At 52.1% G+C, this 26,229-nt stretch overlaps 1 long non-coding RNA gene across 2 annotated transcripts in view; it reads right to left on the bottom strand.

Annotated features, from left to right (window-relative positions):
• LOC119970183 overlaps nucleotides 1-26,229 on the bottom strand; it is a 192,580-nt gene that overhangs the window by 87,270 nt on the left and 79,081 nt on the right. For both annotated transcript variants that reach the window (XR_005461559.1, XR_005461558.1), the window contains exon 2: nucleotides 20,941-21,065. This is a non-coding gene — a long non-coding RNA (uncharacterized LOC119970183). The remainder of the gene's footprint in view (nucleotides 1-20,940; nucleotides 21,066-26,229) is intronic.

Raw genomic sequence — 26,229 nt, 5'->3', positions numbered from 1 at the left:
CTCCCTCACCCTGAAAGCCCTGGAATTGTCTTGCTGAGGTAGCCATTGTTCTTCTGGGTGCTCCACCTGGCAGTCCCGGCAGTGCCCATTACTGATTTCCGGTGTGCCCAGACTGCAGGAGCAGTTGGCCAGCCAGGTTGGCCGGCAGCTCTTGAGGGTGAGACTGTCTCCCAGTGAGGGGTGGAGGTCCTACTCTCACTTAGTTGAGCCCACTGTGTTACGGTCGAGGGCCGTGCCTTCTTTCTGATGTGTCGCCTGCTGTGCAACATTCCTTCCATGAGGGTGAGCAGTCCGTCCGTCTGTAAAATCCAGCCCATGGTTTTGAAGAGTAGCTTTTCCTTATCCTCGCACCCCTTAAGTGAATGGAAGAACCTTAGCAACACATCCAGGACATTTCCAAATAAACTGTCAGCAAGCAATGACTCAGAAAATCTACTTTAACATTTTGAGTTTTCCAGAACTAAAAACTGGAAGACAAACAGCATTTTGGTCGAAACAGAAAATAAAATGTCTATAGAAAATCAACACAGAGGAATCTGATGAGTTGAGGTATTTCTAACCTGCTATGAATGTGGTTGATTAGCATTTTAATCCTCAATTGTGGTTGTAGGGAAAACCAAGTTGAGTTGTTATGTTCCTTTTGTGAACCATCTTTGATGGTGATCTTTTCTGATGCTGGCAAGTTGCCATGTTAATTGAACTCAGGTTGCTTGTCCAGTACCTTAACTATTTTACACTGTATCTCTCAATAAATCTCGTCAAGAAACAATTTGATATTATGAAAGATAATCGTGTGATGCAATGAAATCAAAAATAGCTACATGGAACGAAGACCTGTCAGCTCATTAGGCACAAAATTGGGTAGGGAAGAAACGGAGCTCTGCAGCTTAATAATAATAATCTTTTTATTGTCACAAGTAGACTTACATTAACACTGCAATGAAGTTACTGTGAAAAGCCCCTAGTCGCCATATTCCGGCACCTGTTCGGGTACACAGAGGGAAAATTCAGAATTCTCAGCTGATACTGGAATTGAACCCGTGCTGCTACCCTTGCTCTGCATCACAAACCAGCTGTCCTGCCCACTGAGCTAAACTAATAAAAAGTGAAGTGCTGGAAAGTGCATACGATTGGTACAGAGCTGCAAGGAGTGCAAATAGAGTACTATCAGAAGTATGGGGTCTCCTTCCCTAACTAGAATCGTGGGCTGTATTTTATTATGGACCAGTTGGCAAGGCTGAAAGTGGAAGGTGACGCAGCTTGGATGGATGGCAGGGCGCAGTGTGGCACCTTCCCAGTAATGGCCAATTAACTGGGTGCTATGCCAGAACCGTCAGCCCAAATAAGGGTGGTGGTCACCCACAAGAGCTGCTGGTCAAATAAGAGGAAACTTTTGAATCAGCGGAAACCTTTCAGTGTCGATACTATCAAGCCCCTTCAGAATTGTTTACATTTCAATGAGGTCATTTCTCATTCTTCCAAACTACAGGGAATAAAAGGTCTGATTTTCTCAGCCTCTCATCAGAGGATAATCCCTCATCCCAGGGACCAATTTAGTGAACCTGCAATGTACCACCTCCAATGCAAGTATATGTGTACTTAAACGTTGAGTCCAAACTTCAGATAGTATTCCAGACGTGGCCTCTTCAAAACTACATCCAATTGCAGCAAGACTTCTTTATTCTTGTACTTCACCCTCTTTGCATCAAAAACCAACATGTCTTCCTAATTTCTTTCTGAATCTGCTTGCTAACTTTCGGTGTTCCTTGCATCAGCACACCCCAGTCTTCAAATATCAATGCTTAATAATTTCACATCCTTCAAAAATATATTCTGTTTATCGATTCTTAAAACCAAAGTGAACAGTTTTACCCTTCCCTCTATTATACTCCATCGGCCATCTTGATGTCCACTCACTTAACATGTCTATATTGTTTTGCAATATCTCTGTAGCCTCCCTACTTCCTACCTTACTTGGTATCATCATAAACTTTGACTCTGTCTCTTCATCTAAGTGATCAATATAGATTATAAATAGCTGAGGCCCCAGGACAGAACCTTGTGGCATTCCACTAGTCACTGCCTGCCAACTTGAAAAACTCCCAATCTCAGCCTTCTATCCATTAATCATTCCCTTAACCCCCATGGGCACTTATCTTGCCTGTTGACTTTTGGTGTGGCACCTTTTCAAACATCTTTTGGAAATCCAGGTATACTGCATCTACTGGTTTCCCTTTATCTACCCTAACAGTTACAACTGCAACAAATTCTCTAAATTTGTCAAACAGTATTTCACTTTAGTAAAACCATGTTGACTTGTTCTAATCATGTTATACTTTTCTATGTGCATTATTAACAGTTCCTTAAGATAGTTTCCAGTACTTTCCCAACAACAGGTTCTAAGCTAACTGATCTGTAATTCACTGTTTCTCTCTCGCCCTTTTCTTGAAAAGTGTGTAACATTTGCCAGTTTACAATCCTATTTGGACCAATCCTGAATCTAAAGACTTTTGTAAAATCATAAACAGCACATCAGCTATCTCTGCAGCTCTCTCCTTCGTAACTCGAGAGTGTAAGCCATCAGATCCCGGGGATATGTTGGATTTTAGTCTCTTAAGTTTTTGCCAAGTCTTTTCTCTACTGATATTAATTTCCTCACTCTTTTCAGCCATTTGCTTGACCGTCTATTTCTGGTATGACTATCCTCAGATCTGCAATGCATCTAATCTCTGCCATTTTGTAACTCATCTGTCCCTGATGCTCCAGAGTTACCCTCCTTACCTGCAGCACCAGAGGTCCAATATCTTCACCCATCAAAGCATGGCTGCTTTGGTTCTGCATCCTCTGAGAAGTCAGCCCCAGTGACGCTGCCTCACTCTCTTACTTCTGATAATATGTGAGGTTCTGCTCTCCCAGGGCTCCCACTTCTAGGGCAGAATTATCCCGCCAGAGAGTTGGGTACCGGGCAGGGTGGGAGAATGTGGGCGGGCGGTTCAGAAACCGGATTTGCACCAGCGTGAATTCAGGGTCTTCTGCTTTCTCCCTCCATTGCAGGTTGGAAAACCCACCAGAGGCCGGCATGAAGCTAATATGCATCCCGTTAATAGGATGTAAATGTTGGCCTGAACGGAATCTTCCTCCCACTCCAAATTCTCTGCGATGCTAGTGGGAAAACACACCACTGCAAAACATATTTAGAATAAAGTCTGGTCCTATCTTTATTGGGCCCTGCTCATCTCACAGATATCTGAGGAGATGATGATGTTGGAGGACTGCAGCTACAGGAGCCTGGAGAAGCACATCATACCCAATGATGGCTGGATCTTCATGTATGGGGCCAACGCAATGCAGCTCCCAGGAGATTGTCATGGGGATTGCCATGCAGCAGCCTCTGCATTCCCAGCGTCTTCCATGGTCTTCGCTGAGCTCTCTGACCTGTTCCAGAACTCCTCATCAACTGCAGATGGGTATGTGGTGTGGAAGGGTGTGGGTGAGGGCCGAATGTCTCAGGCTGAAGCTTAGAGGGGGAACAATGATATCAGGAGGAGGCCGGGATGGGGTGGGGGCTGGAGAGTGTGGCAGGCCGAGGGTGTCCAGAAGGACAGGGGAAGAGGATGGTGCTGTGGGGTAAGCAGCTATTGAGAAAGAACTGAGTGAGGGATTCCGGAAGGGTAAGGCATAAGGCTGGAGGTGAGACACATGGTGGAAAGATTTTGGATGGGAGAAGTGTTTGGGGAGGGGTTGTGTGGGGCGTGGCTGTTTGGGGAGAGGACGGGGAGATGGCGTAGATAGATAGGGTCATGTGAAAAGATGTCTCAAAAGATGTAGGACTGAGGGAGGGCGTAAGGAACGGTGAAGGCGAGGGGGAAGACTAGACACTAAGGTATAAGCTAGACTATAGGTGGTTGCAGTGAAGGTGAATGCAGGAGTTAAGGAGGGAGTGTTTAGCACTGGAGGAGTTTTGGTTGAGGAAGAAGTGGGGCAGAGTCAGGAATGCTGAAGGCAGAGGGGAAAGGGACAAGGTCAGGGAGGATGAAGAGCCAGAGGTCAGGCACATAGAAAATATGAGACTAGAAGGGTGGATGAATTGAGGGAAGATGTTGGAGTGGAGAGTGAGGAGAGGGTGAGAGTGGATGGAGTGGAGGAATTGTATGGGGGGCTGTAAAGGGGAGGGGCATAGGATGGGTTTCGAAGGAGGGAGGGAGGCAGGACTCTGGGATGGAGGGAGATGGACTGCCAGAGGATGCAGGGGTCGAAGGATCGGAAGGAGAATGGGTGAATGTGGGAGATGGTAGGGAGTGGGGAATAGAACATAGAGCATAGAACATAGAATGATACAGCGCAGTACAGGCCCTTCGGCCCTCGATGTTGCACCGACATGGAAAAAACTAAAGGCCATCTAACCTACACTATGCCATTATCATCCATATGCTTATCCAATAAACTTTTAAATGCCCTCAATGTTGGCGAGTTCACTACTGTTGCAGGTAGGGCATTCCACGGCCTCACCACTCTTTGCGTAAAAAACCCACCTCTGACCTCTGTCCTATATCTATTACCCCTCAATTTAAGGCTATGTCCCCTCGTGCTAGCCACCTCCATCCGCGGGAGAAGGCTCTCGCTGTCCACCCTATCTAACCCTCTGATCATTTTGTATGCCTCTATTAGGTCACCTCTTAACCTTCTTCTCTCTAACGAAAACAACCTCAAGTCCATCAGCCTTTCCTCATAAGATTTTCCCTCCATACCAGGCAACATACTGGTAAATCTCCTCTGCACCCGTTCCAAAGCTTCCACGTCCTTCCTATAATGAGGCGACCAGAACTGTACGCAATACTCCAAATGCGGCCGTACTAGAATGTTGGGGAGTGACTGCAGGATCTGTTGCTCATCAATGTATCAGAACTGAGAGTTAACTCCGCCCATGTGTTGGATGGACACAGGTGCTGCATATCTAAGTGGGTGGGCCAAGACACTGGTCAGTGGGATGGACAACGGAAAGAGAACCCCAACAGGCAGCATTGGAAAAGCTCGGGGCAGTCAGATGAGTGTGATGAGTAGAGAGTGTGTGGGGCAGTGTTTGTACAAGGCTGTGAAAGGCCCTGCCACAGACACTTCTTCCCCCTGAATCATCTATGGCCTGGCTGTGTGCAGCTGAACTACCAGTGTTACGAGGGTGGTCGATGTGAAGTTGGGAGAGACCTTGCAAAGTGTATATAATGACATTGAAGGATAACAGCAGACATTATTTAGTGCAAGTCTGAATATATTTACATAATATACAGTGACAGTGTTCATGTGCAAACACTTGCACTCAAAGTTGATTTATTTTTCTTGGCTAACCATTATGCCTGGGTGCTGGTGGAACAGAAAGCAGAGGTGGAGTTGTCAGCCATATTTCTTCTGATGACTTATGTGGCTTCCCTCAGGAGGGAGGAGGCCTGGAGGGCTCTGGCTGATTTTGGCTTTCTGCCAATCGGCCAGCTGCTTCCTCAGCGTTGACAGAGGACGAGGCTGAAGGGGTCAAAGGTTGAAGGGAAACGGAGGGAGCGGCCAATCTCTGAGAACCTTGAGTGGATGACCTTGAGGTGTCCAACTGATACTCCTCCTGCCTTTGGGTGCCCAAGGGCCCCGGACAGACTTCTTGAGGGGAAGGCTCAGCTCAAGGGATGTCAAGGTGCCCTATTCACCTCTCGCATTGCCATTGCATGAACTCACCAATGGCAAAAGTGATGGAGTGGAGGCCTGCACACAAGTCTGCATTTTTCTGGACAAGGGTCTCAAAGACGTCCGCCACCCTCCCCATGGAGTCCTCGATGTGCACACAACTGTGGGCCATTGCAAAGTGCTGGCGGATGGATTGCTTCAATTTGCATGTCACATTGTTAATGGCATCCAAAGGTTTTGCCTGATGTCGCTCAGACCCTTGCAGACCCTCCACCATTATTGGAAGGTCGATTCCAGAGGTTAATCACCGGGCTGTGTCCTCCGAGAGTCAGGGAGCTCATCTGAACTTCTCTTCCTGCAGACATGCATCCGTGCGGTGACCACTAGTTTGTGCGACCCAAGCTGAATTACCACTTATACCTGATACCACTAATACACTAATACCACTAATAATAATACTAGTTTGTGTGTACCTGGATGGAGGGTGAAATGATAGCTATGGCCCCTCTGGGCTGATGCTGGGGTTAAGACGAGGGATGGAGAAGGGACCGTCACCCTGATCGTCCTCTGGTCTTGGTCACTTTCTGAACACACCTGCATGAGAAAGGAAAGTGCCAGTGACAGCATCAACTGCCTCCAGGATATAGGTGGAGGCACATTAAACCACAAGTTCCAAATGAGTGGGATCATTCGGACCAGGTGATAGTGAAGGCCCAGGCTTGCATTGCCGATGGCTCTCTCATGATCGATGCCCGTCAGCTCACGTGCAGGGAGAGGCTTGTGGCATTGTGGAACACTTCCAGTTTCTCCCCCTCCCTTCGGTTGTGGATTGTGAGGCCATGGATGAGACTTACACTGGTGGAGCGAATTAAATTGCTCATTCTCTTTTGGCACTGACTTGTCAACCTTCTCTGGACCCAGTTGGTGTTAATGGCATCAGCCACCTGTGCCCATGCCAGGTATGTCTCCCTGCTTGGCCTCTTCCTCCTTCTTGCTGGGAATAGGATGTCCTCCCTGGCCTCAACATAGTGAAGGAGGATGCCCAGTGAAGTATCACTAAACTCTGAGGCTTGTCCTGTATTTCCCCTTTCTGATGGCATCTTGGGCAAAAGCTGCTGAAAGTAGGATGCTGGCCGTCCTTAAAATGTGGCACCCACACATGATGGTGGGTTATGCGTTATATCACAATATAATTTGGATAAATGCGAAGTTACTTTGGTAGCAAAAACGAGAAAACAGACTATGACCATAAATTAGGAGAGGGAAGTGTGCAACGAGATCTTGGTGTCTTTGTACACCAGTCACTGAAGGTAAGCATGCAGAGGATTTGAGTACAGGAGCTGGGATGGCTTTCTGCCACTATACAGGGCTGTGGTGAGGCCACATCTGGAATATTGTGTGTAGTTTTGGTCTCCTAATCTGAATAAGGATGTTCTTGCTCTAGAGGGAGTGCAGCAAAGGTTTATCAGACTGATTCCAGGGATGGTGGGACTGACACATAAGGAGAGATTGAATCGCTGAGGATTATATTCACTGGAGTTCAGATGAATGAGGGGGGGGATTTCATTGAGACTTATAAAATTCTAAAAGGACGAGACAGGGGAGATACAGGAAGGGTGTTCCCAATGGTGGGTGTGTCTAAAAACCAGGAGTCACATATTGAGGATAAGGGGTAGACCATTTTGGGCAGAGATGCGGAGAAATTTCTTCACCCAGAGAATGGTGAGTCTGTTGCATTTGTTACCGGAGGAAGTAGTTGAGGCTAAAGATTGTGGGTGGGATCCTCTGTTGCCAATGCCAAAATTGTAATCGGCAATTGGCGGAGAATCGATTCTCCACCCCCTCAGCATGATCCACGATGCATGCGAACGCAATGCCATTGGCGTCTCATCGGCCGGCCCACCCATGATGCTCTCCCCCCCCCCCCCCTCCCCCCGGTGGGCCCGAGTTCCTGACGGCGTGCGACACGCGTGGTCTGAGCTGGTGTGCCGGCTGCGGACTGTGTCCAGCGCCGCCACACTTGGCCGGGATTCGTGCTGCTAGCCGGGGGGCGTCTGCCATCGCTGGGGGGACTGGTAGGGGACCAGGGGATGGCCAGGGTCGCAATCGGTGGATTAGGTTTAGCGCACAGCCAGCGCCATGTTGTACGGCGTGACCGGTGCAAGTCATCAGCCGTGCACATGTGCGGCCCAGGACACAGACATTCTCCGGCTGTTTTCAGCGCTGATGGTGGGTGTTTCAGTCGGCACCGGTGCTCGCTCCTCACCGGTGCGGGATTCCTCAAAATGGGAGAATTCTGCCCTTAATCTTGATTCAGGCCCAATCTAGGTTTCTTCTTTCATATGTTCATAAGATATAGGAACAGAATTAGGCCGTTTGGCCCATTGAGTCTGTTCCGCGATTTGATCATTGCTGATCTCACCCTGGTCTTAATTCCACCATCCAGCCCGTTCTCCATAACCCTTCGACCCATTACCAATTAAAAATCTGTCTGACTCCTCCTTAAACTTATTCACTGTCCCAGCATCCGCTGCACCCTGGGATAGTGAATTCCACAGATTCACAACCCTTTGGGAGAAGTAGTTTCTCCTCATCTCAGTTTTAAATTTGCTACCTCTTATCCTAAGACGATGACATCTCGCTCTAGGATGTCCCACAAGAGGAAGCATCTGTTCCATGTCTAAATTTTATACCTTTTATCATCTTATGCATCTCAATTTTATCACCCCTCCTAAACTCGAGAAACTATGGCCGGGATTCTCAATTCTGGGGACTAAGTCCCCATGCTGGCAGGAAAACTGGCGTCAACTATCCGGCATCAACAGCCTCAAAAATCAGGAATTCTCCAAACTTCCGGGGGCTTGGTGGATGCCGGAGAGGTTGGCACCGCTCTGGCCAGCGCCAAAGGGCCAGCGCAAGTTCACGCATGCGTGGAACGGCTGGCGTGATCCCACGCATGCGTGGAATGGCCGGCATATTTCCGCGCATGCGCAGACCGGCTGGTGTATTTCCGCGCATGTGCACGGGTTCTCTTCTCCGCGTTGGCTCCAGGGCAATATGGCGGAGCCCTACAGGGGCCCGGCGCAGAGGAAAGAAGTCCCCCCATGGAACAAGCCTGCCCGCAGATCGATAGGTCTTGATCCCCCCGCACTCCCCCCGGGGGACTGCACCCGCACACTCACCTGCCAGGTCCCACCGTGTGTGGGGTGAGTAATTCATGGCGGCGGGACTGGCCAAAACTGGACGGTCGCTTGGCCCATCAGGGCCCAGAGAATGGCCGGGGGGGGGCGCTGTCAATGGCCCCCGACCGGTGTGGCGGGAATCCCGCCACTGCCCGAAAAACGACACCGGAGAATAGGGCAGCCGGCGTTGGGGCGGGATTCCCACCTCTCCCCGGGGATTCCGGCCTATATGTCTAAATTGTTCAATCTCTCTTCATATGACAAACCCCATGGGTTGGATTCTCCATTTTGGAGTCTGAGTCCTCGTGCTGTCATGAAAACTGGCGTCAAAAGGCCACAGACTCCCCGTTTTGCTGGCGGCGAGCAGGGTGCCGTCACAGAGCTCACAGATCTAGCTGCTGATACGGCCCCGGCACTTCCGGGTCAGAGGCCGCGCATGCGCACGATGGCTGCCTGCAGCAAGCGAGCTGTGCTCCATGGCGGACTCAGCCGCCGGAGCTGGATTGCCGAATTAGTGCCACACATCGGCCACTTGGGCGCCCCGTGTCATAATATACACATCAGTATATGATGGTGCAGAGACACACACTGACTGACACACTGCAAGACCAATCAACACACACAACACTGCAGCCAATCACCAGTTAGGGCACGGTCACTATAAAACCAGAGGGCACTAGTTTTCCCGCTGATTCGGGATGCCGCCTCTGAGATGGACAGAGCTCGCAGTCAGTAGCACAAACATCCACCATGTGCTAGCAGTATAGGCTGGTCAGGTTAGGCATAGGTCTTCAATCAATCTAACATAGTGTCGACCCACAGTGCAAGTATGTTCAACAGTTCTTAAGTAAATAAAATAGTGTTGTACTATTACAAGTGTTGGTAGCCTGTCTATGTTACTCCTACGGTAAACGCAGTCTCCACAGCTCCAGAGAACCCAACACATCACCCCGGACCGGCCTCCCACATTGCCCCCAGCAGCCCCCCCCTCCCCCCCCCCCACACCCGTGCGTGGCGGCTGAGCCCACAGCTGCCACGCAAGGATCCCGGACGGTGTGAGCACACGTAAGCCACGCCGTTGGGAATTCGGTTGTTCGGCAACGGAGTATTGCGGGGCGGGTCTCAGGCAATGGCCTGAGGCGGTGGATACGCAGTGCAGCGTACTCCATGAGTAAACCTGTTTCCAGGGGGCAGAGAATTGAAAAACTGGCGCTGCTCCCGATTTCGGCGCCAAAACAGAATCGCGTTCCCATCCCCGAACGCGATTTTGGAGCGGAGATTCCACCAAATGAACCACCTCTTAATTGCCTCCATGCCGCTACATCTTTCCTCAAATAAAGCCACCCAGACTGTGCACAACTTCGGCTGCTCTCCTCTCCACATCCAATTCTTTCAGTTGTCCTTTTCCTGGTCTTCCTGTCCATTTCTCATTCTCCACCTTCCTCAGAATATCCACTAGTCTCACTGGTTCATCTAATCTTCAAAGTCTATTGGAAAGAGAAATCAAAAGTAAACAAGCCGAAGAGACTGGAAACATTTTACAGATCCTGTCAAAGCACCTTCACTTAGCAGTCCTGCAAACTCTAGATACACAAGCGCAGAAGTTGCATTGAGTATGACGTAAGCAAGGTAAGCGTAAATATTTCTTCTATTTTTACCATTTGAAGTTGATAGTTTATTAATATTTGAATGATGAAGATTTTCTATACTTGTTATGAAATATTTGGCGTGCAGTAAATGTATTTAATTTTATTCACTGTGTCGGTTAGTGACATGCCCGATTTCAAACTTGCGTCCAATGAGATGAAGAAAGGCCACTCAAGTGGTCCACTCACGAGCCTAATTTGCACACCACTGGTCTAAAGGCACCATGTTAACTGCCAGCTAGTCAAGAAATCATTTGTAAGAAGCTGGGCGGGATTCTTTAATCTCATCTGCTGCCACCTCCCCCTGCAAGTGAGAACGGAGAATTTGGCATTCCAGCAAAAATTCCATGCACATTCTTTTTTAAAAAATAATTTTTATTCAAATTTTTCAACAACAAATTTTCTCCCAACAATAAAATAAACAAGGTATAGAAATAAACAGAAAGAAGAACCCCCCAATACAAAGCAATGAATTAATAACAATACAAAAAACAAGAAAGAACCAAACAGTCGCAAATCCAAACCCCCTTCACAGATCCCTAACCCACCCCCCTTGCCCTCCTCCCCCCCCCCTTGCCCCCGGTTGCTGCTGAGATTGACCACCCTCTAACCCTCCGCCAGAAAATCGAGAAAGGGCTGCCACTGCCGGAAGAACCCTTGTACCGAGCCCCTCAGGGCAAACTTAACCTTCTCCAGCCTGATGAACCCGGCCATGTCGTTAATCCAGGCCATCGGGCTCATGGGCTTTGCGTCCCTCCACTGTAAAAGAATCCTACGCCGGGCTACTAAAGACGCAAAGGCCAGGGTACCGGCCTCTCTCGCCTCCTGCACTCCCAGCTCCGATGCTACCCCAAAGATCGCGAGCCCCCAGCCTGGTTCCACCCTGGAACCGACCACCTTGGACAAGGTCGCCGCCACCCCCCTTCCAAAACCCCTCCAACGCCGGACATGCCCAGAACATGTGGGTGTGGTTCGCTGGGCCTCCTGAACACCTCCCACACCTGTCCTCTCCCCCAAAGAACCGGCTCATCCTGGCCCCAGCCATGTGCGCCCTATGCAACACCTTCAGCTGAATTAAGCTGAGCTGTGCGCAAGAAGAGGACAAGTTCACCCTCCCCAGGGCGTCCGCCCACGTCCTCTCGTCGATCTCCTCCCCTAGCTCCTCCTCCCACTTCGCTTTTAGCTCTTCCACCGAGGCCTCCTCCTCCTCCTGCATCACCTGATAAATTGCCGTGATCCTACACTCACCGACCCACGTCCCCGTGAGCACCCTATCCTGCACCCCCCTAGGCGGCAGTAGCGGGAACTCCGCCACCTGCCGCCTAACAAACGCCCTGATCTGCATATACCTGAAAGCATTCCCAGGGGTGAGGCCCCACTTCCCCTCAAACTCCTCTAAAGTCGCAAACTTCCCATCGAGGAAAAGGTGCCCCATCCGCCTGATGCCTGCCCTATGCCAACTCAAAAACCCACCATCTATTCTCCCTGGTGCAAACACTGAGGCCTTCACTTCCCCCCTATGCCGCCTCCACTGCCCCCAGATTTTGAGGGAAGCCACCACTACTTGACTCGTAGAATACCTTGCCGGGGGGAGTGGGAGCGGGGCCATCACAAATGCCTCCAAACTCGTACCCACACAGGAAGCCACCTCCAACCTTTTCCATGCGGCACCCTCCCCCTCCATCACCCACCTACGAATCATTGCCACATTCGCAGCCCAATAATACCCACACAAGTTGGGCAACGCCAACCCGCCTACCTCCCTACCACGCTCCAGGAATACCCTCCTCACTCTCAGGGCCTTCCGCGCCCACACAAACCCCAGATTACTCTTACAGTATTAACCCTCCTAAAAAAAGCCTTCAGGATCAATATGGGGAGGCACTGGAAGAGAAACAAAAACCTCGGGAGCACCGTTATCTTAACTGACTGGACTCTACCCGCCAAAGAGAGTGGCAGTGCATCCCACCTCCTAAACTCCTCCTCCATCTGTTCCACCAGCCTCGAAAAGTTTAGCCTATGCAGGGCCTCCTCAGCTCCTAGCTATCTGGACCCCCAAGATATCTAAAGCTCCCCTCCGCCCTCTTCAACAGGAGCTCTCCTATCTCCCTCTCCTGGTCCCCCAGGTGCAGCACAAACAGCTCACTCTTCCCCACATTGAGCTTATAACCCGAAAAATCCCCAAACTCCCCAAGTATCCTCAGCACCTCTGGCATCCCCCCCCGCCGGATCCGCGATGTACAACAGTAAATCATCTGCGTACAGTGACAACCGGTGCTCCTCCCCCACAATCCCCCTCCGTTCTTCGAATCCCTCAGCGCCATGGCCAAGGGCTCAATCGCTAACGCGAAGAGCAGGGGAGACAAGGGGCACCCTTGCCTCGTCCCCCGGGACAGCCGAAAGTCCTCCGACCTCCTCCCATTCGTCACCACACTCGCTACCGGGGAACTATACAGCGGCCTCACCCAGCTAATGAATCCCTCACCAAACCCAAACCTCCTCAGCACCTCCCACAGGTAGCTCCACTCCACCCTGTCAAAAGCTTTCTCCGCATCCATCGATGCTACTATTTCCGCCTCCCAATCCGCCGACGCCATCATGATGACATTAAGAAGCCGCCGCACATTGACATTCAGCTGCCTCCCCTTCACAAACCCCATTTGGTCCTCATGGATAACCATCGGGACCACATCTTACACCCTCCTGGATAGTATCTCAGCCAACAACTTTGCGTCCACGTTGAGGAGCGAGATCGGCCTGTAAGACCCACTCTGGAGGGTGTCCTTATCCCGCTTCAGGATCAGTGAGATTATTGCTCTAGACATCGTCGGGGGCAAAGCCCCCCCCTCCCTCGCCTCATTCAGGGTCCTCACAAGCAGCGGGCCAAGCAGATCTGAGAATTTCTTATAAAACTCCACCGGGAACCCGTCAGGTCCCAGTGCTTTCCCTGTCTGCATGCTCCCCAGCGCCTCCATCAGCTCCTCCACCTCGATTGGGGCCCCCAGACTCTCCACCCGCTCATCCTCCACTCTTGAGAGCTCCAGCTTATCCAGAAAGCGGTCCATCCCGCCCACCTCCCTGGGGGGCACCGACCGGTGCAGCCCCTCGTAAAAGGATCTGAACACCCCATTAATGTCCCTACCACTCCGCACCAGGTTCCCTCCTGCATCTGTGGCTCCCCCTATCTCTCTCGCTGCCTCCCGTTTTCGGAGCTGGTGGGCCAGCATCCGACTTGCTTTCTCCCCATACTCATATACCGCCCCCTGCGCCCTCCTCCACTGCGCCTCCGCCTTCCGGGTGGTCAGTATATCGAACTCCGCTTGGAGACTGCGACGCGTCCTCAAAAGCCCTCTTCCGGGGTATCCGCATACCTCCTGTCCACCCTGACCATTTCTTCCACCAACCTCTCCCTCTCAACCCTATCCCCCCTCTCCCTGTGCGCCCGAATAGATATCAGCTCCCCTCTAACCACCACCTTCAGCGCATCCCAGACCACCCCAACTTGCACCTCCCCGTTGTCATTAGCCTCCAAATACTCCTCTATACCCCTACGGACCCGCCCCCATACTTCCTCCTCTGCCAGAAGCCTCACATCTAACCTCCACAGCGGGCGCTGATCCTTCCCTCCCCCAGGTCCAGGTCCACTCTCGGGATTAGCGCCCTGCTGAGGACAAAAAAGTCAATCCGGGAATAAGCCTTGTGGACATGGGAGAAAAAGAAAAACTCCTTACCTCCCGGCCTCAAAAACCTCCAAGGGTCTACCCCTCCCATCTGATCCATGAAACCCTCAGCACTGAGGCCGCCGCCGGCCTCTTGCCCGTCCTTGACTTCGAACGATCCAGTGCTGGATCCAACACAGTATTAAAATCCCCTCCCAAGATCAAGCCCCCCGTCTCCAGGTCCGGGATCCGGCTCAACATTCGCCGCATGAAGCCTGCACCGTCCCAGTTGGGGGCGTACACATTAACCAGAACCACCCGCTCCCCTTGAAGCCTACCACTCACCATTACGTATCTACCTCCACTGTCCGTCACCACACTCAACGCCACAAACGCCAAGCACTTGCCAACTAAAATCGCCACCCCTCGATTCTAGCCCCGAGTGAAACACCTGTCCAACCCAGCCTCTTCTCAGCCTCACCTGATCCGCCACCTTAAGGTGCGTCTCCTGGAGCATAGCCACGTCCGCTCCCAGCCCCTTCAAATGCGCCACAACCCGGGACCGCTTCACCGGTCCTTTCAGCCCCCTCACGTTCCATGTGACCAGCTGAATCTGGGGGGTCTTCCCCCTCCCTCTGCGCCGGTCAGCCATAGCTCACCACGTGCCCGCAGAACCCCCCAGGCCCGTTCCCCACAGTGGCAGACCCCCTTCCCAACCTCCCCCGTCACCAGCAGTTTCCCTTCGGCCCCTGCAGCAGCAACCCGGTACCCCCCACCCCCAATGCCCCCCCCCCCCCCCCCCGCAAGCTAGGGCCCCCCTAGCTGCGTAACCTCTTCCATCGTACTTCCGTAAATCAGCCGACTCCTGCTGACCCCGGCTGCTCCCACCATCCCAACGACTCCCCCCCGATGCAACACAACCACCAATCCCCCATCGCAGTGCCGGCCCCGCCCACTGCTCCTCCAGCGCGGGAAGAAAACCCACGCTTCCATCCCAAACCCCGCCCCCCAACCCAACACGCGGGAAAAAGACGGGCACATGACCCAGCGGGACCGCGAACAGCTCCCCAGCCCTCCACCAGTGAAAAAGCAAATAAGCACCCAAATAAATAATTAACAGCCCCAAAAGGCGAAAAAGCAGAAAAGCAAAAAGGCATCATCAAACACAACCAATAAAAGTGAAAGGATACCTAGGAGGACAAAGCCTCCGGACTATGTACATCATTCCCCAGCCCCCCAGTCCTCAGTTCGAGTCCAGCTTCTCTGCCTGGACAAAGGCCCAGGCCTCCTCTGGAGAATCGATGTAGAGCTGGCGATCCTTGTAAGTGACCCAGAGGCGGGCCGGCTGTAGCAGGCCAAACTTCACCCCCTTCCTCTGAAGTACTCCCTTCGTCCGATTGAAACCAGCCCTTCTCTTCGCCACCTCCGCGCTCCAGTCCTGATAGATCCTGATCTCCGCCTTCTCCCACTTGCTGCTCCTTTCATTCTTCGCCCATCTCAGCACACACTCACGGTCAACGAAGCGGTGAAAACGGACCAGCACCACCCTAGGTGGCTCGTTCGGCCTGGGCTTCCTCAACAGCACTCAATGTGCACCCTCCAGCTCCAAGGGTCCTTGGAATGACCCCGCACCCATTAACGAGTTCAGCACACAGCCACATATGCCCCCAAATCCGAACCTTCCAGCCCCTCCAGGAGGCCCAGAATCAGCAGGTTCGTCCGACGGGAGCGGTTCTCCATCTCTTCCATCCTCGCTAGCCACTTCTTGTGGAGCGCCTCGTACGACTCCACCTTCGCTGCCAGGCCCAGGGGTTCGTCCTCGCTCTCCGAGGCCTTGTGCCGTAGCTCTCGGGTCTCTGCACCCTGAGCCGTCTGAGTCGCCATGAGCTTGTCCAGCGAGGCCTTAAACGGTTCCAGGATCTCAGCCTTCAGCTCTCTGAAGCAGCGCTGAAGCAGCTCCTGCTGCTCCTGCTCCCACTGCTGCCACGCTGCCGGTTCCCTGCCCGCCGCCATCTTGTTTTTCCTGCCTCGCACCTTTCTCTGCTCCAAAGCCGATTTTCTGACCGCTCCGTTCCTGGTCCAGTCCATCCACCGGCAGATAAGCACAGTGGATGCGTTCCCACACCGGGAAAAGTCCAACCAGCACCGCTACGGGCCCTTAAAAGAGCCCAAAAGACCAAAATTAGCGGGAGCTACCGAACGTGCAGCTTAGCTCCGCATCACCGCAACCGGAAGTCTATTCCATGCACTTTCAGCCAGACTGGAGATTCGCAGCTGCAAGGTTTTTTTGTTGTTACAAATTAGCTGCATTTTATAGGAAAGAAAGTTTTTTGTGATAAGTATAAATTTCAGGAAATAAGGGCAGCACGGTGGTGCAGTGGTTAGCACTGCTGCCTCCCGGCACCGAGGTCCCAGGTTCGATCCCGGCTCTGGGTCACTGTCCGTGTGGAGTTTGCTCATTCTCCACGTGTTTGCGTGGGTTTCGACCCCACAACCCAAAAAATGTGCAGGGTAGGTGGATTGGCCACGGTAAATTGCCCTTTAATTGGAAAAAATGAATTGGGTACTCTAAATTTAAAAATAAATTAATTAATTTCAGGGCTTAGCGTTAGAGCAGACATAAATGCAATTTGTTGAATCAGGCAGTTTTTGAAATGTGTTGACCATCTATGCAGTATTTTCAGAGTGTAAAAAATGGAGTGAAGACCATGAATGTCCACTGGCGTCTTGGAACTGACCAATGCAAGTTGAGAACATGGTACAATTTCTCTGTCACAGTTAGAACAGTGCATGTGGTGGACCTTGACTGCAGCAAAGACCACATTTTTCCCAAAGATTCATACATGAGATGCTATCTCCTGTGATAAAGTTTCCCAGGAGAGACCTTGTAAATGGGCTTGAATTTATACATCCTCCTGAATGGATGAATCTGAGATGGGATTCTCCGTCGGCCGACGGCAGAATCGGGAAACGCAATTGGGCAGAGAATTGGTTGTGACGCCAAAATCGTTGCAGGCTCCGGCTTCATGCCACATTGCAACTCTCCAGTGCCTTGGCAGCGGCATCGATGCATTCCCCTTTGCACGAACAGTAAATGCCGTTGACATATGATTAGCGGGCCTGACCTTGTATTCTCCGGGGCTTCCGTGATCCTCCGCTCAACCGTGGGGAATTCCCGATGGCAAGGTTCACTTGTGCTTTCAGAGTTCGTGAATTTGAGGCCGTGGTTGATGAGGGAGAAGGAGGAGGTTGGAGATATGGTGGCGTAACCGTGGGCTGTCGGTCCTGACACTGGCTGGGTAGGGGGGGGGGTCAGGGGATGGGTCGTGGTGCCAGGGTAACCCTTCACGGGATCAGGGTTTCCAGGCATTAACCGGTATTGCCATGGCCTGTGAGGCAGACACCTTGCTGCGCTCCCTACTGACCACTCACTGTGGCCCCTCGTTGTGCAGAATACCACCGGCCATATGGGTGCCCCCAATGTTGCCCTGAAATTCTACGCCACGGGCTCTTTGCAGGCGCCGAGTGTGGACCTGACCGGGACCTCATAAAGTTCGGTGCACAGGTGCATCTGCACCGTCACAGAGGCCCAATATGCCCGTTCGGCAGAATACATCCATTTCAATGTGGACCAAGCCCACCAGGATGCCTGGGCAGCATGGTTCGCCGCCATCAACAAGGTGCCCCGGTTCCAGAGGGTGATTTACCAGATGTAAGCCCCCTACGAGCACCTGCAGATGATAAACTGGTCTTCACAAACCAAAAGGGTTTGTTAAACCTTTGATAAACGTACAGCTGGTGTGTGAACATGAGATGCTCATCATGCACGTCTGCGCCCGATACCTGGGGAATGTGTATGACACCTTCATCCTGGCACACTCAACAGTTCCTGGCCTCTTCGAGTCAAAGCGGGTCTGGCCCATAGGATATTGGCAACCCACTCTGGGATGCGTTCTGGGCTCTGCATCGTTCAGCAATGTCTGACTGCTGTCCATGATTTTTCCGCCGTCCACCTGGGTGATCCCTGCATGCGAGCTGACCATTCCACCGCACGGTCCCATTGAATCCCTGGGAAGGATTGGGGGGTGCGGGTAGTTGGTGGGATACCGGAGTGGCACCCCCTCTGCAACCAGCCCTGACCAGCCCATTCCTCATACCCTTCTGACCGAGCACCGAGGCTGTTTGTAATGATGTGCACAGGTGTTTAATGTGAACAAATATATACAGGTTTGTCTCCTGGCCCCTAACGCTATACTGTGCCCTGCATCCGTGCCAACTTAAGTGGTGTCTGCTTCTCTGGCCTTACGGGCCCTAACACTACACATAGGTAGATCTCTAGGTGGTACATCAGGAGTTAAGGCGGCCTGCCGTGGTTCACGCCCTGTGATCTGAGTCCCATTTGGTGGCCGTCTGGGCGGACTGAGCCTGTATGGGTCCGGCTGCTGCTCGGGTATTCCGGGTGGTGTGATGCCACCCTGTTCTGCCTGCTGCCCACCAGATGCACCAGGGATGGGGTGGGGGGGGGGGGGGGGGGGGGAGTACAAGGCTCTGCAGCATTCTGGCATGTCCCATACCAGAGTCACCGGTACGGACCCCATCACCTCATCCTCCTTCGCGGGGTGCCCGATGGCCCTCGGGCTACTCCATGGGACAGGGGTTTGAGCAGAGCTATGCCCTGAGGTTCCCCCACCACCTGATGTTGCCAGTCTTGGAGGCCCGCTTTCGTCTCGACCAGTGTCTGTATGCTCGCAGCCATGGAGCTACCCGTGCTGTGTTGGCCTGAATGGCACACATGGCCGGCACCCTCTCCTGCTGCTGCATGCAGTTGGACTCCTCGAACTGCACCTGCAGATTCTGGATGCTCGCCGACAACCCCTCATGTAGTCTCCAGCTCAGTGACTGCACCTCCATTATCGATACAACCGTCCGCTCCAGAAGCCCGACACCCATCCGGATGGCATCTAGTCCCTGGGGTCGGACCGCCATCCAACCAACCCGCCCCTTGGGAGTTCCTATGTCCACCTGATGCACTGCGACATGTGTGCGGTGCGCACTAGGTCGTGTCCAAGTGTGAGGAGGAGTTTATGTAGGGAGGGGGGAACGGGATGATGGTGGAGAGGGGATGTGTGGCTGGTGTGGTTGTGGGGTGGTGGTGGGTGGAGGTGAAACATATGTCAGAGGGAACCGCAACTCAGCATGGTCTCACTTCATTGCCCATTGTTCACCTCTGCCTCCCTGAGCACCCGTTCCTTGGGCCCTCTGACCATGTCCAGTGGCCTCTATTCTGCTGTGGTGAGGGGCCGGTTAGGTGGGGTTATGAGGTTATGGGGATAGGGCAGGGAAGTTGGCCTTGGTAGGGTGCACTTTTGGAGAGTTGGTGCAAACTCAATGGGCTGAATGGCCTCCTTCTACATTGTACGGTTTCTATGATCAAGCTAAGCATCAGAGATTCATGGACCATCAAAGTGCAATTGTTGACTAACACTCTACCCAGGAAGTTAAGTTTCTTGACTTTACTTCTAATGAAAATTGCTTTTTATGCATTTGCTTTGAAGCTTAAAGCCACTATATATGTAATAACACTTGGCTCTGATGAAGGGTCATGCGGACTCAATTAACTTTATTTCACTCTCCACAGATACTTCAAGACCTGCTGAGTTTATCCAGCTTTATCTCTTTTTGCTATAATATTATTGTTCAGCTCTGGGTCATCATCTGTGAGCTGTAAACTTAGACAGCTGGCTGCTCCACAGAGGCGGCCATCTCATTAGACCGGCCAGAAGTTTCAGGGCTAATTTATGACATGCCATCAGACTCATGTCACATCTTTGTGCTGTTACTAATATCGATACTGAAACACGTTCCAAACATACAGAGGATGTGCTTTAAAAGAACAATTTCATCAAAGTGGTGCATTTTTCCTCTTGATGGCTGCAGCTGATAAAAAGTACACCAAATGCATCGCTTTGTACATTGTGTATGGATTATTGGAGGGTGTGGGTCTGATTCAATGGCTTGAGTTCAAATCTTGTCAAGTGCTGCTCAAGAAGGTCACAGTGGTGCCGCAGTGATTAGCACTGCTGCCTCACGCCGCCGAGGACCAGGGTTCAATCCTGGCCCCGGGTCACTGTCCGTGTGGAGTTTGCACATTCTCCCCGTATCTGCGTGGGTCCCAACCCCACAACCCAAAGATGTGCAGGGTACGTGGATTGGGCATTGGACGTGCATTGGAAAAAAAGAATTGGGTAATCTAAATCAATTTTAAAAAATGAATGTCACTGATGTACCTAATCATGTTTTAGAAAGTAGTAAGGACCCAAATCACTCGGCACACCAATGACATTGATTATCAGGATAGGGTGATAGTCAGAGTGGTACGGTGGTGCAGTGGTTAGCAATGCTGCCTCATAAGCGCTGAGGACCTGGTTCACTGTCTGTGTGGAGTTTGCACATTCTCCCCGTGTCTGCGACGGTGTCACCCTCACAACCCAAAATGATGTGCAGGGTCGGTGGATTGGCCATGCTAAAATTGCCCTTGAATTGGAAAGTTAAAAAAAAATAGATAGGGTAGTAGTCGACATGATCATCTGTGTCATTCTTGCAGAAATGAAACAACACAATTGTGCCACATCAATACGACTTGCTTCAAATCTGAGCTGCACATGACCTCTAACTCATTGTGCTGGCTCTTTCCCCAGCCTAGCTAACACTGATAAGGTGGGCATGCTTGTTATAAAGGGTATGGAGAAGTTTGGCCACTTTCCATATCTCTGCTGTCTTACTCACCTTGTTATGAACCCATATAGTGTTACTACTGGATAAGGAAGTCTCAGAATGGTACCCTGGCTCAAATAGACCTTAACGTTTTTTTCAGAAGCGTGGGTGCACAGAGTCTCAGGACTGCCGATTAGCTGTTAACAAAAGAATAAAACATTAATTAAAAGATTGACTAGAACACATAATCCTTCACCTCATCTATATCTTCGCAGATTCACACAGATTTTTAAGACTAACGCAAGTTACAGAATATATCTTATACTTTTTCGAAACAAATTTCCAATTAAGGGGCAATTTAGTGTGGCCACTCCCCCCCTAACCGGCACATCTTCGGGGAGAATGCGCAAATTCCACACGGAGCGTGACCCGGGGCCAGGATCGAACCCAGGTACTCGGTGCCATGAGGCAGCAGTGCTAACCACTTCGCCACCGTGCCTATATATTCTTGAATATATATTACTCTATATTGTTCTCAGCAAGTACACAGCCATAGGGAGGAATCTTACCAGATTTTTTAAAAGTGTCAGGCTCACACAGAAAACTGGCGTGGAACTCTCCAGTTCAACTGACTGAGTTTCTCACGGAACCTTGAGCCTCGTTGCCAAATAAAAGTGTGTGGCCGTGGTTTACACCGTCACTCTGGCAGGACGGTGACTCCAAGAGCCGGACACCGGCTCCACAGATTCATCGCCTCAAAGCACTCATTCCACCCCGTCCCCCTCCCCTCACAACATTCATCCCCGGCAAAACACCCTCTCAGAGTTCCCACTTCTCCCTGGCCAACATTTATATGCACTCCCTGCCATAGGGCTCCCACTGCCCCCTGGCACAGGTTGGCACTGCCAAAATGGCACCCCCCTCTCCCAGAGGCTATACTTATGCCTGCACCCCTGGAGGGATCACCTCAACTGCCTCCTGCCTGGCCCAATCTATCTTGAACCATGCCGATGTGACGTGTGAATATTTAATGTGAGGCAATCATTTGGTTGGGGGGGGGGGGGGGGGAGGGCTGCTAAGTACATGGAAATGCATTAAAATTGATTAACATGAAGTTGTGGGTGTGAATCCTGCATTTTCTGCCCTTTGTAACGAGTGCGGCCTGAAGATTCCACCCATAGAGGCAATTCACCTTCTTGAACTGTGTCCCCTGCAGAACATGGCCAAAACCCTTACTGAAGTCCATGTCGACTATATTAACTACACTGCCTTCATCAACATACCCAGTCACCTCCTCGAAAAATTCAATCAAGGGCACGATTCTCTGTAAAGATTTCTAATTGTTGTAGTGACTGGGAACCACTGCGAGCTTCCCCACACGGGGCCTAGCGAGGCCGGCAATGCTGTTCACAGTTATTTGGTCCACATAACAGGGTCCCACGGGCTTCTCGCCGCAAATAAAGGCTCACCAGCTGATTCACCGATACTGTGCTCACTAGTCCCACCCCCCCCCGCCGGCTAACAAAGTCGAGCAGCACTTAAGCTGCACTTGCTCAGCCAACCCCAGCCAGCTCACAGCAATGGCACCCAGGAGGACATATCCTGGAATTGGGGATGCAGATCTAGGTAGCTCCTTGATGCAGTGGAGGACAGCAGAGATATCCTGTACCCCCGAGGGTCCCAGAGGGTCAGTCACAGGGCAGCCAGCGCTGCCTGGGACGAGGTGGAGGCAGATGTGACTGCCAGGAGTGTGACCAGGAGGACTGGCCTCCAGTGTCGGAATAAATAGACACTAACGACAGCCCCCTGAGACCATTCCGCCCTCACGCACGCATCCAACCCCCCAGCTTTCCATGCAACCCCCAACCCTCCCTCTGTCCCCCTTCAATTCCTTCAACCCTTCCTTCACTCCCCCTCCCACCACTGTGAACCACGCGAGTGGTTAATGATGCCCTCTCTGTGTCTCCTCAGGAAAAGCTCTCCCACAACTATCGGGAGAGGCCCAGAGTGATGATGGGGTTCCAGACATAAGGCTCCCCATCTCTTTCAAGGAATCCACACTGGAGGTGTCTTGGGTGGCCGAGAACAGAACAGTCACCAGCATGGAGGCTGGCGGACATGGCAGAGGTGCCCCACCCAGAGGACCTGTCAAACATGAGTTGTTATTTCCTTGCTAACTGTCCCATCCCTCCCACTGACTACGTGTCAATTCTCCCACAGGTCCTCCAGCCAACGGCGCCAACAGATCCCATGTGGCCCCCTCTCCAGCCACCCAGGAGACCACCTCTGGGAGGGGAGCTCCTAGAAAGACACAATCGGGGCATCACAGGTGTCATCCCCACCCTCCACCAGTGCAGATTATCATAGAATTTACAGTGCAGAAGGAGGCCATTCGGCCCATCGGGGTCTGCACCGGCTCCTGGAAAGAGCACCCTACCCAAGGTCAACACCTCCACCCTATTCCCATAACCTAGTAACCCCACCCAACACTAAGGGCAATTTTGGACACTAAGGGCAATTTATCATGGCCAATCCACCTAACCTGCACATCTTTGGACTGTGGGAGGAAACCGGAGCACCCGGAGGAAACCCACCCACACACGGGGAGGATGTGCAGACTTCGCACAGACAATGACCCAAGCCGGAATCAAACCTGGGACCCTTGAGCTGTGAAGAAATTGTGCTATCCTCAATGCTACCAATGATACACGCACCTCGGTGGGAAATGTTAGTGGACAGGCCTCGGGGGCACAATCTGGTGAGCACCACACAGCTGCTGATGCACATCAGGTGGAGGCAGGAACCCCCAGGCAATACAGCAGCCGGAGCTCTGCTGGATCCCAGAACCCAGCTGGGTTACAGCCTGATGCTGAGCCTGAGGAAAAGGTAATCCCGGAGCTGATGGAGATGATAGGGAGCGGTCATGGCAATCAGAGAGATGTCAGTGACACCCATGGCCGACTGGAGGAGTCCCAGTGGCTACGGGCGCAGGAAATGTCGCCGGTAATGCGTGGCACCGAGGCCAACACTTCTAGGGTGGCGACTGCAGTGGAGAGCCTGGTGCACGACATCAACGCCATTAGTGAAGGTGGCCAAGGTGTTGTGAAGTCAGTGGCGGCCATAGCTGAGGGTCTCGACAGAATGTCTGCCTCACTGGGGGATGTCACCCAGTACCAGGCCAACCTTGATGAGGTTCTGCGGGACATGTCCCGCTCTCAGATGGGCATGGCCGAGGCTCTGCGGAACTTGTTGCAGTCTCAGGTAGGCATGGTTGAGACACTGTAAAGCATGTCCCAGTCACTGAGGAGCATCGCCGATAACAATGGTGCAGACATTGGGGAACCGCCAGGGCTGGCCGAGCCATATGGTGGAGGGACAGTTGGGACTTGAACCAGCTGCCGCTCCACCTCAAGGTGGACTCTGGGCCCTATGGGCACCGACTGGGAGGAGGAGGCACTGAGTGCCAATGGTAGGCGACGGTGGGCACCAGCTCCACCGAGTTCCACCCCTCTGATGTGGCCACCAACAAGTGCTCCGGGACCCTCCGGCCCCAGAGAGCCAAGAGGACACCCACCAGGGGCATAGAGGGCCATGGGACGGGTTAGCCAGCTGGCTGCTTCCACCTCAGATGTGCATCCTGGGGAAACACCAAGTTGTAGTGATAGAGTTCGGAGGGCCAGGCATGTTGAGGATCACTCAGGGCACCGGGAAGGCGGTTGGTGGGGCTCGGTAGGGGGTGTGGAAGGAGGGGGGTTCAGGATTTGGAGGGTGTGGGGGCTGCACCACCGGGAGTGGGGGGTTGTGAAACACATTAAACTCCCTTTTACACAACCAGTATGATGCCTCTGTCACTTTCTTCTGCAATGCTGGTTGACCCCAGACCCTTTGCCCATCTCTCCAGGCATCCCCTCCCCTCCCTGTGGCGTTCACCGTCCCTCCAACCATGGACGTGTCCCCGGAGCTGCGTCCCATCCTCTGGGTGTTCGGATGTTGCATGTGTGGTGTTGCCTCCTGCAGTGTTCAGACACAGTGTCCTGAGATCACGGTCTGTATGTGATGCCAGGCAATGACTCCCATATATGCTACATGGCCCACCCACCCACGGGAATCCACTTGGCATCTGTGAAGCGCTCACTTCACCACGATTGCCAATTCTCTATCAGCAATACCCTGAGCAGCGGAGCCAGAGGCTTCAGCAGTCGCTAGGGGGTGTGGCTAATCGGTGGGGCAGATGGGCAGGGACAAGGGTTGCCCCAGAGTGGGTACATGTTGGCCTGGTGGTGCCGCGAGCCGTTGCTCGCTGGGTGTCCCCCCGGGGCCTCCCCGCTACCCCCCCCCCCACATGACGGCCTACCCATGCGGAGGGTCTCACCCCGCCAAGCGCTAGGGCAGCAAGCCCAATGCCCCCGGTCTCTTTGCCTGTGAGCAAAGATGGCTACTCACCCCCTCAGCTCCCCACAGAAGCCCTTCCGCCAGGTTCACGGTTTTCGAAAGGAATACTAATCGGCGTCAGCGTGACCACTTGCTGGGGAGGCCGCTGAATGACAGGAGGCCGTTGGATAAAGTATGGCTTTCGTTAATTGTCTGGAAATGGGGCTTAAGTGGTGATAATTGGTGGTGTCCTCGAGACGTGGCCACATCAGAGGGGTGGAACTCGGGGGAGCTGGAGCCCACCAATTTCGCTTACGGGAGTGGGCCGGTTGCATCTCAAACTGTTTGGCGCCCGGCGTGGATTTTGTTTTTGGCCTCTTCCATTATTCACCGGCCTCGTTATGTTTGAGAGCGAGCGTATTTGAAAATTCTGAATTCTCCCTCAGTGTGCCCGATCAGGCGCCGATGTGTGGCGACCAGGGATTTTCACAATAACTTAATTGCAGGGTTAATGTAAGCCTACTTGTGACAATAAAGGTTATTATTATAACAAGGCCGGAGAATCGCTCCCACAGAATACAAAGTGGTGGAAATGTTTCCACAGCAATGCAATACCTATGTTATACCACACGGTGGCAGCACTGTGTTCGGTTATGGTCACCATAACGTAGGAAGATCTATGGGCCTTGGAGAGAGTGCAACACAGATTCATCATATTGATATCTGGACCCTAAAGGTTAAATTATGTGAAGCGTTTGTGCAACTTTTAATCTATTCCCAGGAATTTAGAAGATTAAGTGGTGATTTGATTGAATTTTTCAACATATTAAGGGGGACGGATCGGATAGATAGAGGGAAACTATTTCAGTTTGGTGAAGACATGAGGACATAGTTAAAGACAGATCCTTCAAGAGTGAAAGTAGTAATCACTGAGTGACAAATGATGATCAAAGTTACATAATCTCTTTTGCAAAAGATAGATGATGCGAG

The sequence above is a fragment of the Scyliorhinus canicula genome, chromosome 8 (genome assembly GCF_902713615.1).
Source record: "Scyliorhinus canicula chromosome 8, sScyCan1.1, whole genome shotgun sequence".
Taxonomy (NCBI): Eukaryota; Metazoa; Chordata; class Chondrichthyes; order Carcharhiniformes; family Scyliorhinidae; genus Scyliorhinus; species Scyliorhinus canicula.
This window is presented reverse-complemented; position numbering and strand designations above follow the sequence as displayed.